Consider the following 13,791-nt stretch of genomic DNA (forward strand, 5'->3'; position numbering starts at 1 on the left):
GCAACGTTGACCTACAGTGCCTTTGGAAATCTGTTCCTTTCCTTTTCAAAGCATCAGTGAAGAATAGAACTTGTTGCATTCTCTTGGTTTTCAGACAGTGCTGAGGTAATTTACAGTGATAACGCTGTCACTGCTGAGCTGAAACCAAAAGACCTTTCTTTGGGTATGTGTGTAATGAAAAGCGTGATGTTTTCAAATACTGAATGAGTCAATATTTCCCCAATGTTTTTCAGACACAGTGTGATAAAGTAGTCTTTCAGATTACTGATTTCAGGTTTGTATTAATCTTTTTCATCACACTTTTATAAGTAAGGCTTTTGTTATTGCTTTCTTTTACTGCACTGAACCAGTAATCTGATCTCACTTTTTGAAACTTAAGCATTGTTGTATAAATACAGCTTTGGGCTAGAAATTATTTTAATTTTTGACAGTTTCCATATGATTTTCATTGTTTGTGCCCACCAGTAAATTATCTCAAAACATTGTACCATGGCTAACGGCTAAATTGGGTCTCTCAGAGAACTGTTTAATTCTTAGGCAACATTTATTCATATATGATTTAATAAGACAGCACAAGGACTAGATGAATGTAATTTGAAAAATGAAAGGAGAAGTAGAAAACTATTTGCTTTCCAGCCAAAAGGGAAAGGAGCATATTTTTGACTGCCACCTTCTTTGCCTTCCCTGTGGCTCTTGTGGTACCCCAGTAAAGACATAATGGTGGTGACTCAGCCAAGGGCAGTGTCAGAACAGCCCCACCAGATGAGCACTGCACGAGCCCATTGCTCAGGAGTGCTGCTTATTTGCACATCATCCCTGGGGCTGTGCTGGCAGGGGATTGCATTGGAAATCACGGGGTTTTGTGGGGCAGTCTGCTCAGCCCCTCACAGAGGGGTAGTGGGTAGCCCAAGTGCTAACAGGAATGATATGGTACCTTATGGGTGGCATGACCATTTCACCTGCTGGGGGAATATAGAACACCATTAGAAATCAGAACTTTGGAATTCTAATTGGCAAGCTACTGCTGCAAGGCTGTCTTTTCCCACTAATAAATCAGTTAACTGAGAGGGATGTAAATTTTGTCTCAGTTCTGATGGGACTATGCCAACACTGCCACACTGACGGATCCCCCAGAGCTGAGCTGTTTTTGAGCCAGGTGGGTCTGCCCAGGCTGCAGCTGGAAAGGTCTCAGTGTGGGCTGCAGAATCTCTCTGAGATGCTGGGTGAGGGCTGTCCTAACAGCCCAGTATCCTGCAGTGCAGCCCTTCTTGCTGGTGGCACCTATTTACTGGAAAGTAACCTGGAAAAACCCTAAAAAACCTGTTCTCAGTGCAGCACAGGGCAGGTCTGTGCCGTGTTTGCACAGATGTCCCTCTCTGCCAGTGTTATTATTGATGCTTTTATAAGATCATATATCCTACTTTTTTTATTATTCCCCCATTAAGAAAGAATTTTGATATTCCATCACATCTCTTGGTTTATTCTGCAGTTGCCCCTACACTTCTGCCCCATGACTGTGAGCCTGGGAGGCTGGGGCAGGTCCACTGCCCCCCTTCAGGAGAGACTGCATGGTTATAGGGACAGCATGAGCAGGCAAACCCATAAAGAATTTAATTAGGTTAAGGATAAGTTTCAAAGCAGATATGAGTCTTTAAAATGTAGACATAAACAGAGCTTGCCATGGGGCATGTGTGTCCTTATGCTGCTGCTGAGGACACTGCAGAGGCAGCCGCTGGCTTCTGTCTATAATTCCAAGCTGTGGGCTTGGATCATAGTTTTGTGACAAGCTCTAAACTCTGCTCTGCTCTGGATAATTTAATATACTTTTTTTTTCCCATCCCATGTAACAATAAGGTTTCACTTTTACTTTGGACTTCATCTGAAATTTATGCTGACCATTAGTCATACCCTTTAACTGAATCTATAAATACAATCCAGACTGGAACTCTGCCCCCTCCCGCCTGCCAGTTTGCAACATGCTACCAAAAAAATGCTTCTCCTGCAAACTCTTGCTTCTTGCTAAATAGTCTGACTCATGTTTTCTGGTTGGGAAAAGGGAGTGGCATCCTGCAAGGCTGCAAACCCTGTGCAGCTCCGTGTGACGCAGTGAGTGTGCAGTATGGAAAGGAAAATACAGGCTTTGTTTGCTTAACTTTATGGCTGGAATGCAATTAATGGCAAATGGCTTCAAAATATGAATTATAAAGTCATGGTATAACTGAATCTCATCTGTTTATAAAGAAGACTTAAAATGGATTTTTAAAAGAAATTCAATGTAGGGCTATTAAAAAAACCACTTAAGTCTAATGACTGAAAAAGTGCAGACACATGGAAATATTCTTATAGTTTCCAGATTATTTTCATTCCAAGGTGTTTGGAACAGCTCCATTTTTTAATTTTAGATTTTTTGATTTTTTTTGAGTCATTGCTTATTAATAATTTCCAAACTTTCTCATAAGCATGATCAAAATCTTAATATACTTAAATTTAATTAAATATTTAACCATCTAAGCAAAAGAAAGTGCAAATTCTGTTACTACATTTTAATAGAAAAAAGTAACATTTGTGAAAATTCTACCCTCAAATTACAGTATCAGTGACTTTTTTTTCCTTTTTAGATGTTGTTTCTTTTCTTTGATTGGATTTTTATCAAGTCTCTTGCTGCAAGAAAAGGATCCCAGAAATATTCAGGTCTTACTTTGGATATCAATATTAAACCATCTGTAATTTCAAAGAGGTGAAGCCAAGCTCTTACACTCAGGGTGCCCGATACTATCCAGTATAAAAAGCCTGATTGTTTCTTTGGGAAGCATTATCATCCCCACAGCTTACAGCAATCTTTATACACTTAGCAAGGAAAACCAACCCAAGAACAAAACAAAACCAAGGCTCCAAGGGTACAAACTGGCCATTACTGGTCCAGTGCCATTACTGGTCCAGTGCCATTACTGGTCCAGTGCCATTACTGGTCCAGTGCCATTCCTTTTAAGCTTAACCAGCTGTGAGATGTTAAAAATCATCATTTCCTTCCCTCCCAGGAGATCCTTGGGGAAATCCAGTCTGCTGCCCTCTGAACTCTGCAGAGCCCAGCATATGCTGCCAGCAGAGCTGGAGCAGGCACAGAGCAGTGTCCTGAGGATGTTTGGGGAGTTTGGTGGCACCATCTCCCCACTCTTAGATCTGGTCTTGTGGCTTTGTAACCCCACTTTTGGGGCACTGTATGAACCCAGCACATGTGCTAAGAGTGCAGTGCAGTCCTTTGAAGGTGGTAGGCTTCTCCTCTTGTGAGATGCTGCCTATTTTGCTTTGTTCCCCCGTGATGGGAACCTGCTTTGAGCAGCAAGAAATCAATTCTCCTCCTGGTATTGAGTCACAACAGAAAGAGCATGGTAGAAGTTGTATGCATCTCAATGTTTTTCTTTAGTCTGAGTGTTTAAAAATTCAATATCATAATTAATACATGTGAGATGGTAGAGAATCCACACAGAAGTCTGGAGAATTTCAGAATTATGGTGATTATGCATTTCCATGCATGTAGGTATTATGATCTTGGACTACATGGTCACATTTTTTTTCCCTGACAGTCTGCCTGCCACAACACACAGGCTGTATGCACAAGGGAGACAAATTAAGATTGCATGTGCAGCTGTAAATGTGACATTTGGAAAGTCTGAAATAGAACAGAACTAGCATTATTTTAATGTAGCTTTTTGTGTGCATGCAAATAAGCTTGTGGCTTATGTTCATCTCCCAGGTGCTGAAGACTTTGATATTTGTTGTATTTAGTGGCTCTGTACTTGTCACTTCTAGAAATGGGGATGTGGAGCACAGTGGTGGAATGAAGATTGCACTGAGGTAAGGTGTGCTTCACTGTACCTCAAGTCAAATTACTGTGGATGTGTAAAACCGATTAATTCATTACAAGTTTGGAAAGACACAAGCTATTGATTGTGTTCTGCCTGAGTAAGAATTTTCCCAGTTTTCTCCTGTCCTCCTCTGTAATGGCCTGAGGATCACTTTTAGGCAGCACTGATGTGAGTCCAGCTGTTTGTAAAATTTGGTTAGTTATTCAAAAAACACCAGATTTCCTTTTATAGAAGAAGAAAACCTTTCTTTTTATGGGCTTTTACAAGTTAAATGGCAAAAATAGAGTTGTTAAGCTCCTTCTGTGTGAGCATCTTGAAAGGTGACCAGAACCTTAGACATGATGGCATTCAGCTCCTCTATTTGTCAATGTCTGAGTTACTGAACAGACTAAACTTGTATGCACAAACCATCCTTGTGCTGAGGGGGTACACACAGATCCCTCATTCTGAATTCTGGGCTTTGAATGATAAAATAATCCACAAGTTTTTTGAAAATAGTGTCCAAAGCTGGATTAGGTCTTAATGTCTTTGAAGTAACTAATTTTGTAATTATTTCTTAGGAAGACTTTTTAAAAGTCATTATGAAAAGTAAAGTCAAAACCTTACTAATGATCTTCTTAAGATAACAAGTATAGGAAAAGTGGGGTGGTGGGGTAGTCATGCAAAGTGGTAGGCTTCTAGAAGTGACATCCAAGCCACTGACCCTCAGGCATTGCAAAGTGTTAGATGAGCTGGGAAGGCATCAGCCTGTCCTGGCCTGGGGAAAGGAAGAGATGGAGGAGATGCAGGAGGGGTGTGTTTTACTGGGTGCTGGACCCACCAGGCTCAGGTCTTACAGCTCTTCTTGCTCATTTTCACCTGCACTGCTAATGAAGCTTCTGCATGTTCTGGCACAGCCATAAATCTGTGCACAACCTGTTTCTGCTTCCTTCAGAACCTGATACTTCCCCTTTCATATCACCCAATGCAAGTTCAATCAATATCCACCTTATTCAATGAAATGGGTTGCCAAGGCATGCATCAGGGCAATTATTTTATTGTTTTGCTTGCATTAAAAAGCTGCACCTGGAATATCCAAAAAAGATGGAAATATTTTTGCATCCACTATTCTCACAAGTGTTGCTTAATTCCTTAATGAAGATAAAAATGGCTTATTCCACTACAGAAAGGGAAAAGAAAATTATCTGACCATATGGCGTCATCTCCACACAGAGAGTTTAAAATAGAAACTGTTTCTCATAGATATGACAAAAAGCAAAGACATTTTACCACAAAGTGATGACTTTTTTGAAGAAGGTGCCCTTTATCCCAGAAACAACATAAGCATGTCATGATGTGGCAGTTACCATGGCAACTAATTATTTTTTATTGAACAACAAGAATAAGCACAATAGCTTCACAAACCCAAGCATATCTTGGCAAGCAAGTTAAAATATCCTGGGGCATCATCAACATGCACAGTTATCATTTTTCTTTTCTTTCTTGGGTTTTTTTTTTTATTCTTTCAGAAGGTTTTTAAAACTTTTTGAATAAAAACAAATATATTAGATCATGAGTCACAAGAGGTGTGTTACTTTTTCATCTGACCTCTTCCTTTACCAAAATCTCCTCTTGATATTGCTGTGCTACTGATGAGTTGTGGCCATTTAAATTACAATGGGCAGCATCCACCTTGGTTTTGCACTGGAATTGATGATTCCACATTTTCAGAAGATGCCCAAGTAAGGAGTTAAAGGTTGACAATTTAGCTGACAGGAGAACGTGACAAGGAAAACGGAACAGATGGGGCCCTTGAAAATACCATTCTTTAGAAATATGTGGAATCAATTTAATCCACAACAACAGTACAATGAAGAATCTCATTCTGTAATTATGAGGCTGAAAGAGAGATGGTTTTGATCCAGATATTATTGATTTAGTTGACTGTGGGTAATAAAGTAATTCAGAAATTGTAGTGTCTGGTTCAGGCCTGGCTGAAGTCAACTGCACATTCTTCTATTTAGATACCCTTTTAATAAATTGGAATGAACTTTAATGAACATCACACTCAATATGTGAGTCAAGGGTGATGTATTGATGTTACCAAAGTTGATGGAACTTTTGCTGTGTTTGCACAATGTTGTCCAGATAGAGATGGAAGGAGAAGGCACTTCTCCATTTACCATCCAGGAATGTAGGGGTTTGGATAAATTACTTCAAAAAACACTAATGTTTTCAATAGCAAATATCAGTGAGTAAACATTCCCATATGATGGTAATTTACAGGTACATAGCTCAGTCTGTATAGTTCTCTATGCCAAATTCATGCTGTCACTCCTGTTATTGCAGACCATCTTGAAGGTAAGTATCATATGAGCCTCAGTAGCAGAATTGATGCAATCGTTTTAATTATGCATGCAGGCTCATCTGAGGACAGATCATGTGTACTGCCAAAGCCAAAACATTTCAAGAATGTTTCCATCTCCATTTGATAGATCAGAATGAAAGAAGAAAAATCTCCATCTCAGTTCTTTCATTCAGGGTGACCTTTTAACTGAATATCTCTGGTTTAATTCTAGCCTCAGTTTAGGGGGAAAAAAAAGATCCTTCAACCACACATTCAACCTCAAGTTCAATATTTTGGTTTGGTTCTGAGTCAGTTGTGTTAAACCAGTTAAGGTCAGATTAAGTCTGGAGAGGCTGCAAAATTACAGGATCAAATGACACATGATGTCCCGTGGAACTGAATTGCAGTAGAGGTTGCATAAACACCATTAATATTGCTTAACACTGCTGTGGCATCTGAAGCAGTAAGAAATCAGAGTGAGCATGATGGAGAGTCTGTCTCCATGTGTAGTAAAAGTACCTTTGTGTGATGGAGAGTTGAGCAAGGCCTGCCAGGAAGGCTCATGTCTCACCAGAGGTGCTGCTCATGTTCAGGGGGGTCTTGTTCAACAGCCCAGCCTGGATTAGGGGAAATGGCCTTTGAAAGGGACAGGACAAAATCCCCATTGTCAGGCTGTCACTGTTGGCTCTTTTCACTGAAACACAAAAGAGAGAATTACTTGTTCAGTGCTGTTGAAGATTTAGTGGTTCTGTTTGTAGAGTTGGAAGTACTGATTTCAGTGCCCTGCAGCAATTCTAATGGAGATTAATTAATTCTGATGGCCCAAAAATGTTCCTGAGATGCTCTGTCCAGTTGTGCTAGTGAGAGTGCCTAAAACATAATTTATTTATTCTCACTTTGGTTAAGACCAGTATAGCAAGTTACTAATTTTGTTACTTAGTCCCTAGAAAGTCACTACTTGCTTCTGCTGATGCAAATACAGGGGAGTAACCTCTGGGGAATGGCAGAGGTTGGATAATTTGTGAGGTGTTAGAAATTCTCATATTCTTGTAGGATGAGGCACTGGAGCTCCCCACTGGTTTTGTCAGGCATTTTAATCTTCAGTTGGTGAGTATGTGTAGGTAGCACTGGGGTTCTCTCTGCTGCTGGTGAAGAAAATCCTCACATCATCTTTGTGTATGAGACTTGGCTGTGAGATCATCAGGGCAGAAGGTGAGACTGGGAAATAGTGCTAGCTCAAAAAATAACATGTTGACACCCCCTCCCCAAAGTAATTTCCAAATTTATGGAAATACTGGAATTTCCATTTACAACTACTTGTATTTATGTATGGTATCTTGATGAAATATGCTTATCAAAAAACAAAGGTACTTGGTCCTGTTAATCTGATTTACTGTAGAAAAGCCTGGGGTGTTAAAAACTGTTTTCAGAAAGATGCCTTGTTCCTTCTAAAAGCCATCAGTGGGATGGTGGCCTGTGCACAAATGGGGGTTTCATTCATGAAATGTAGAGCATTTGGCAGACTGACACATCAGCCAGGAGAAGTGTCATTCTGGGATGACAGACTATAAAGATAAACAAGCCTTTGTGGAATTTTCAGTGAAGAGGGATCATTTATTAGAAGGATACGTGCTTTCCCAAGCTTTTGCCTTTTCTTTCTGGCTCTCTGCGCAAGGCCCTTCAGACACCACAAACAGAGCAATGCCTGGAGGAGTCTTTGAGAGCTGAGACAGTGGGAGACTGGGCTGGGATGATCCCTGCCACTGCAGGGATACACACCAGCTGAGAATGCAATCCTAACTGTGGACTGACTTGGTCCTAGCTCAAAAAGAAATTTATTTTTATCATTGAAATAAACCCGTGCCGGGAGGAGATGCTGATGAGTTCACATTCCTCATCCAGCACCCATGAGGCTGATCCCTATTCATACATGAAGGCAAGAGAAGTCAACTCTCAGGCAAGTGAATGTTGTGGGTCAGACTGTCATTGACTTCTCCACTTTCCTAACAGGATTATATTGAATCCAGGAGTAGGATGCTGACAGTGTTTTTTCATTGTTGCTGTTGGAGGACAAGGACAATGGGCAGCAAATTAAAAGTTCAGGGCAAATCAGTTATGTTATGTTTAAACATCATTTTGAAATGAAATGTAACATGACATAATGTTATAAGGAAACAGATCTGACTGCCCAGGCACCTTTATACCAATGCAGACAGCAATGGGGCCTTGGAGGAATAGAATGTTATATTATGTTTATGTTCTACGCAATATTCTCTTACAGTATTCGAAGTTTAAAGGTGCTTTTCTTTTCAATGATAATCATGTCCTGAGAATTTTTTGTTGATGATTTTCTTCAGCATCTCCTGCTCTATTGAATTTCTGGGAATGCAGTATACAGCACTGTGCTACATACAGCTGACTTTCTTACAGATTAGTACCTGGCTTTGTATTTACCAGAAGGAATATTTGGCTTTATCACACAGGCTTTTGCTGAGAGATTTCATCCTGTAGCTAGGTGACATGAACTTCATATCACTTGCAATTAGCATAATAAAACATTAAGGAGAAAGTAGTGTCTGCCATTTTCTACAGGACCAACAAATATTAAGGCAGAGGTCTATGATATAATTTGATTTGTCAGATGATAAATGTCATGTAGAGAGAGTTATGAAGCTGTGTTCCTAAAAATGTAAGTGGTATGTTGGGAATTACAGCTGGAAAGCTAAAAACGGCCTTTTTTCATACTACTCTTTTAACCAGAAACACATCTGAGTGCATACAAAAGAAGGAAACTCAACAAGAATCATGTAAGTTGTAAGTAAAATAATGCTATAATACTTCTCAATGATACATATTCCCTTGCCTCTCTCTTCCCAGGCTAGAAATCTTCCTTTACCATAAATTTCTGTGCCATCCAAAGAATTCTAGTTGGGCAGTAGCATTAAAGGCTGTAGCTGAAGTGTGGCAAGAGGCACAGGTGTCAGTTTTGGCAGGTAAAAGTTTACATCTGCTGAGTATCATAGCTCAGACCTGCTCTGCTTAATTCACATTGTGGATAAGTCTATACTGGAGTGTAATGGAAAACACCTAAATTAATGCTAACTAGTTACTCCTATCCCAGCACTCCAGGTATGGAGCCACTTTTCACCAAGTACCTAATGAGCTGGCACTGAGCTCCAAGCTGCTGCAGGCAGAGCACGGTGGAGGCACTGTGGAGGCATTACCCACATCACTGAATGTTGATTCACAAAACTGCATCCTTGCAGGAGCAGTGGGGGTTGGAGGCTGTATCTTTTGACAGCCATGTGTCTCCTGAAACAAACCCCTCTCCAGAACAGGAGGAAAGTGTTGATTATCTGTAGAAAGGGCGTTTTCTGGCAGGGAAGGAGCTCTTTGTGCTCTCTGACTTAAAAGCATCTCCACCAAAGCCTTCAGTTTTCTTTAGATATCTATACAGTAGCCCTTCTGGGCCCATATGTGATGTGAAACCATACTCCCAGTTGTTTCTGATAAAGGCATTGAGTGCCCTGTTGCAAAAGTGTGAACTGGCAGAAAAATCTCATGTTGTTAGCACTTGCTTTAATTTTCAAGAACAATAATTAGGCACTCAGATACCGGGGTGATGACTGTTCCAATCTGAATAAAGCAGCACAATGAACTGCCTCAGCAGCATGTTTTGAAGCAGTAGCTTTTCCTCCTACCCTTTGCCTCCTACTCTGAAGTTTGTAGGAGATCCCATGCATATTACAGCAAAAGTGTGGTATGCACTGACTGCACTGGGGGAATTTTCTCTCAGGGGCCAGAGGGTTTTTATTTCCCAAGCACACTTCTGTGGCAACACATGAGGACTATAGTGAAAGAAAATGTTTTGCCTTTTATCTGAACTTCAGCTGGAGTCAGAGCAGTGAAAGATGCTGAGCAGTCTCGTGTTAGCCTTGTAGAGTTCTTCACCCTGTGCTTAGGGGGCAAATTTGTGTGCAGTCCCTTTGAGAACAGTGGCACCTGCACACCCACACCTTGCAGCATCTTGGCCAGTGCTCTTCAACCAAACTGGATCAGACCCTTGGCATGTGACTGCCTCTGCTGCTGCAGAAATAGAGGTAGGAAAACCCACCTCAGCTGGTTCTTCTGTCACTGAATGCAGGAATGAGCTGTTCTCTGCAACAAGGACCTGTAACACTGGACAGTGTGAGTCATGGCACCAGCTCAGGGTCTTTCCAGGGATGACTCACTGAGCCACTCACACCTTTAGTCTTTTCCTGCAGAGCCTTCCTGTGCTGGACATTATATGGGATTATATTCACATGGAAAGACATCCCCTTTCCAAAAGGCTCCTTAAGAACCAGCCCTGGTAGGCTACACCTGATTAATGTAAAAGGTGATTATCTGTAATAATACTAATCTGTAATACTGTAATACTGTTCTTGGGCTGCAGACATTGCAAGGACAAATGACAGCAGAATTTGACATGAGAACTGTAGTTTACAGGTAATATAGTTTTAAAGTGAAATGTCATTTATCAGAGAAGACCTCAGAAGGAGCTTCCAAATCACAATATTTGCAGGAGCAGCAGCCAGTCAGGCACAGGCATGTGCTGCACCCTGTGTGTGGAGGTGCAGGGCTCACGTGCTCATCACCCTTCTCATCTTTTCCTGCCATATTGAGTAGAGTCCCACTGCAAAAACCACATTTCAGTATTGACACTTTCCCTCTGGCCTTGTCCCCACACAGCAGTGAGAGGTTTCTCCTCCTGCCTTGTGCTCAGGACTGACTGGTCTCGTGGGTTAAGATGCACATTCCCCCTTTCAGACACATTCTGGAACTGCCCCTTTCTCTGCAAAACACAGCAAGCAGCAGTAGGTCCATAAGGAATATTTGAGTCCCTTGCATCTCCTCAGTCTCCTCCGAGCCAAGCAAGAACACAGAGGGAGTTTATGGACTTGGGTGTGCAGCACACAAGGTCACACACAGGAAGTGCTGATTTAATGTTCATTTAGTGTTAATCCTGCAACTCATTAGAGAATACGCAACAGTTGTTGGACATTTTTCAAAGATACATTTACAAATGCACACATTATGCCTAATGAGGTTACCTGGAACAGAGGCTAGACAGAGTTAAGGGAATAAAGTAGGGATTTATTAAAAGGCCTTCAAAGGATCCACCTTGGGCAGCACAGGAGCCTGGCCATGGCTCTGCCCAAGATGGACCCAAGACAGACCCAAGATGGATGACAGGTCACGAGTTTTCACACTGTTTTAAGTTTTGGTCCATTTACATATCGGGGTTAATTGTCTAATTACACCTTCAGGTTATGAAGTCCCATCCTCCCAGTTTGCTCTCCTCTGTTCTCTGTTTTTTATACTTTTTGGGCCCAAAGCTGCAACGGTGTTCTTGGTTCTCAGGCTGGAAAAGGATTGTTTTGTCTAAGATGTGAAGAGAACTTACTTTATATGAATTTCAGAGTTACACACTAAGGCAGTACAGAATCTGAAAAATACAAAAGCTAAAGCTTAAAAACAATACATTATTGCATTAATTTAATCTAAAAGTATTGAACATTTAGTGCAAAAGGAGGTTATGAAAGGAATAATTTGTGTCCTTGTGGTGCTGAAGCATTTCTTAGCATCTACTATTTTAAGCATTACAAAGGGTCAAGAGGAGAGCTCATGATCAGCTGTATGCTTAGAATTTTTTTGGCAGGATGGAGATGACTGAACACTTTAGCTAAGAAAGGAAGATGGGAGGGTCAACTTGAAAAATTGGAAATGACATCTCTGGGCAGCCTTAATGAGACACATGCAGGCATGGGTCAATTCTCTTGATGACATATCAAGCTCAGGATCACATGAATCCAAACCCCTGTGTATATTGATTGTGAGTGTGGAGCTTTAGATGAAGTTTAATTCCAGTTTAGCAACTTTTGGAGCATTTAAGAATAAGGCAGCTGTTCATGTTATTCTGTAAAGCTGGAATGGACTAAAGAAATGAGTCAGTAAAGTCAGAGATACTTTAGTGTTTCCATGTCTATACAATATGAATGTGTATGGGAATGTGTGTTTTTATGTGTGCATGCACCTGTAGCCATTGTTATGTAGTCATCTCTCTGCAATATCTGCAAGAGTTATTCAATAACATCATTTCATTAGATCAGATCTGCCTTTGACATATTTGGGTTTTTTATATGACATGGTACAACAATAACATGTCAAAACAATCTGAGAGCATAAAAATGCAATGATCTGTATAAATTAACAGAAGAAGACGAAGAATAAGACATGCCTTTGTCAGCTTACTTACACTTTTTTTCACACTTTGAAGAAAATAGGCAAAAGAGAGTGAGAACAGAAATGTAAACTCTTGGAGGGTTCAATTGTCGTTGCTACGCATGAAATCCTCTCATTTCAGTGCCTAGTAAATGTTATAGGCTACTATGGTTTTTGTCATCAGTGGATTTTATAGACCCTCTTAATGCTGTGCAAACCTTTTACAATTAATAAGCAATTATCAGCCTGTTAAGGAAGTTGCTCAGCACTGCAGACTTTGACAGTTGACTCATTTTGTAGACCAATATGTTTTCAGCCATTAGGTGTAGCTCCTAGAGAGATTTCTTTGGAGATGACTACAAATCAGTGCTCAGAACAGGGAAATTCACCCCATTATTGATGGATCTTTAAAACCAAACAAACTCTGTCAGTGATCAAAAGGTGCATCTGCTCTTTGAAAGGCAAAGTTTAGTGCTCCATAAATTCAAACAGCATCACTCAAGTGATCTTTGGAATCAATATTACAATAAGGAATTGTCAGTTCTGCCACTGCTGCATTGAGTAATTAAAAGTCATTAGTTTTAAGGTGTTCCACTGGCAACAGGGTCGATGTGCATTGATATGTTTTCTCTAATCAATAGTGTGGGCAATAGTCAATCTTCTTTGCTGATAAGCACATCTGCAAATTAAACTCAGATTATTTACTATTAGTTCTAGTGTATATGATATCACCTTTTACAGAAAGTAGGTCCATATCTGAAGGAGGATAATGATAAAAAATAGAAAAAGAGGTAGGTTTACTTGACATATTTTTTATTTCTTTTCCTAAGGATAAAATTTTCAGGGCAGTAGCAGATCTTCCCTTGAAGACTCCAAGCAATAGAACAATTACTAGAAAGAGTGGCTCTTATGTAATTCAGAAAGAAAGTAACAAATGATAAAAGCAGCAGGAAACTCCATGTGGGGAAAAATGCCTTGTGTTGTGATGCAGTGAAGTGTTTCCTTCATGATCTTACAGAGACATGTTTATTCTGGGACCAGTGTTCCCCAGAATGGCTGGAACCCCTCTGCAGCCCATCTGTGCAATCCCAGAGCAGCTCTGCCAGGGGCAGAGGAGCCAGGCAGTGCTGTGGGCATCAGCAGGGCTCTGGGGGCACAGAGCCCAGCCAGCCTGCCCAGCTGAGCACAGCTTGTGGGGCTCTTGGTGATTTCCCCACTCCTCAGTCAGACTGGAAATACCTCCAGTTGTTCTTGGCAGTTCAGTGTGTCCCTTGGCTGAAGCTAAGTCTCGGTTTTGCTTCTGATTCCTCCTCTGACCAGCCTGCCCAAGCTTTG

Source organism: Fringilla coelebs, assembly GCF_963513975.1.
Source record: "Fringilla coelebs genome assembly, chromosome: 14".
NCBI classification, from domain to species: Eukaryota; Metazoa; Chordata; class Aves; order Passeriformes; family Fringillidae; genus Fringilla; species Fringilla coelebs.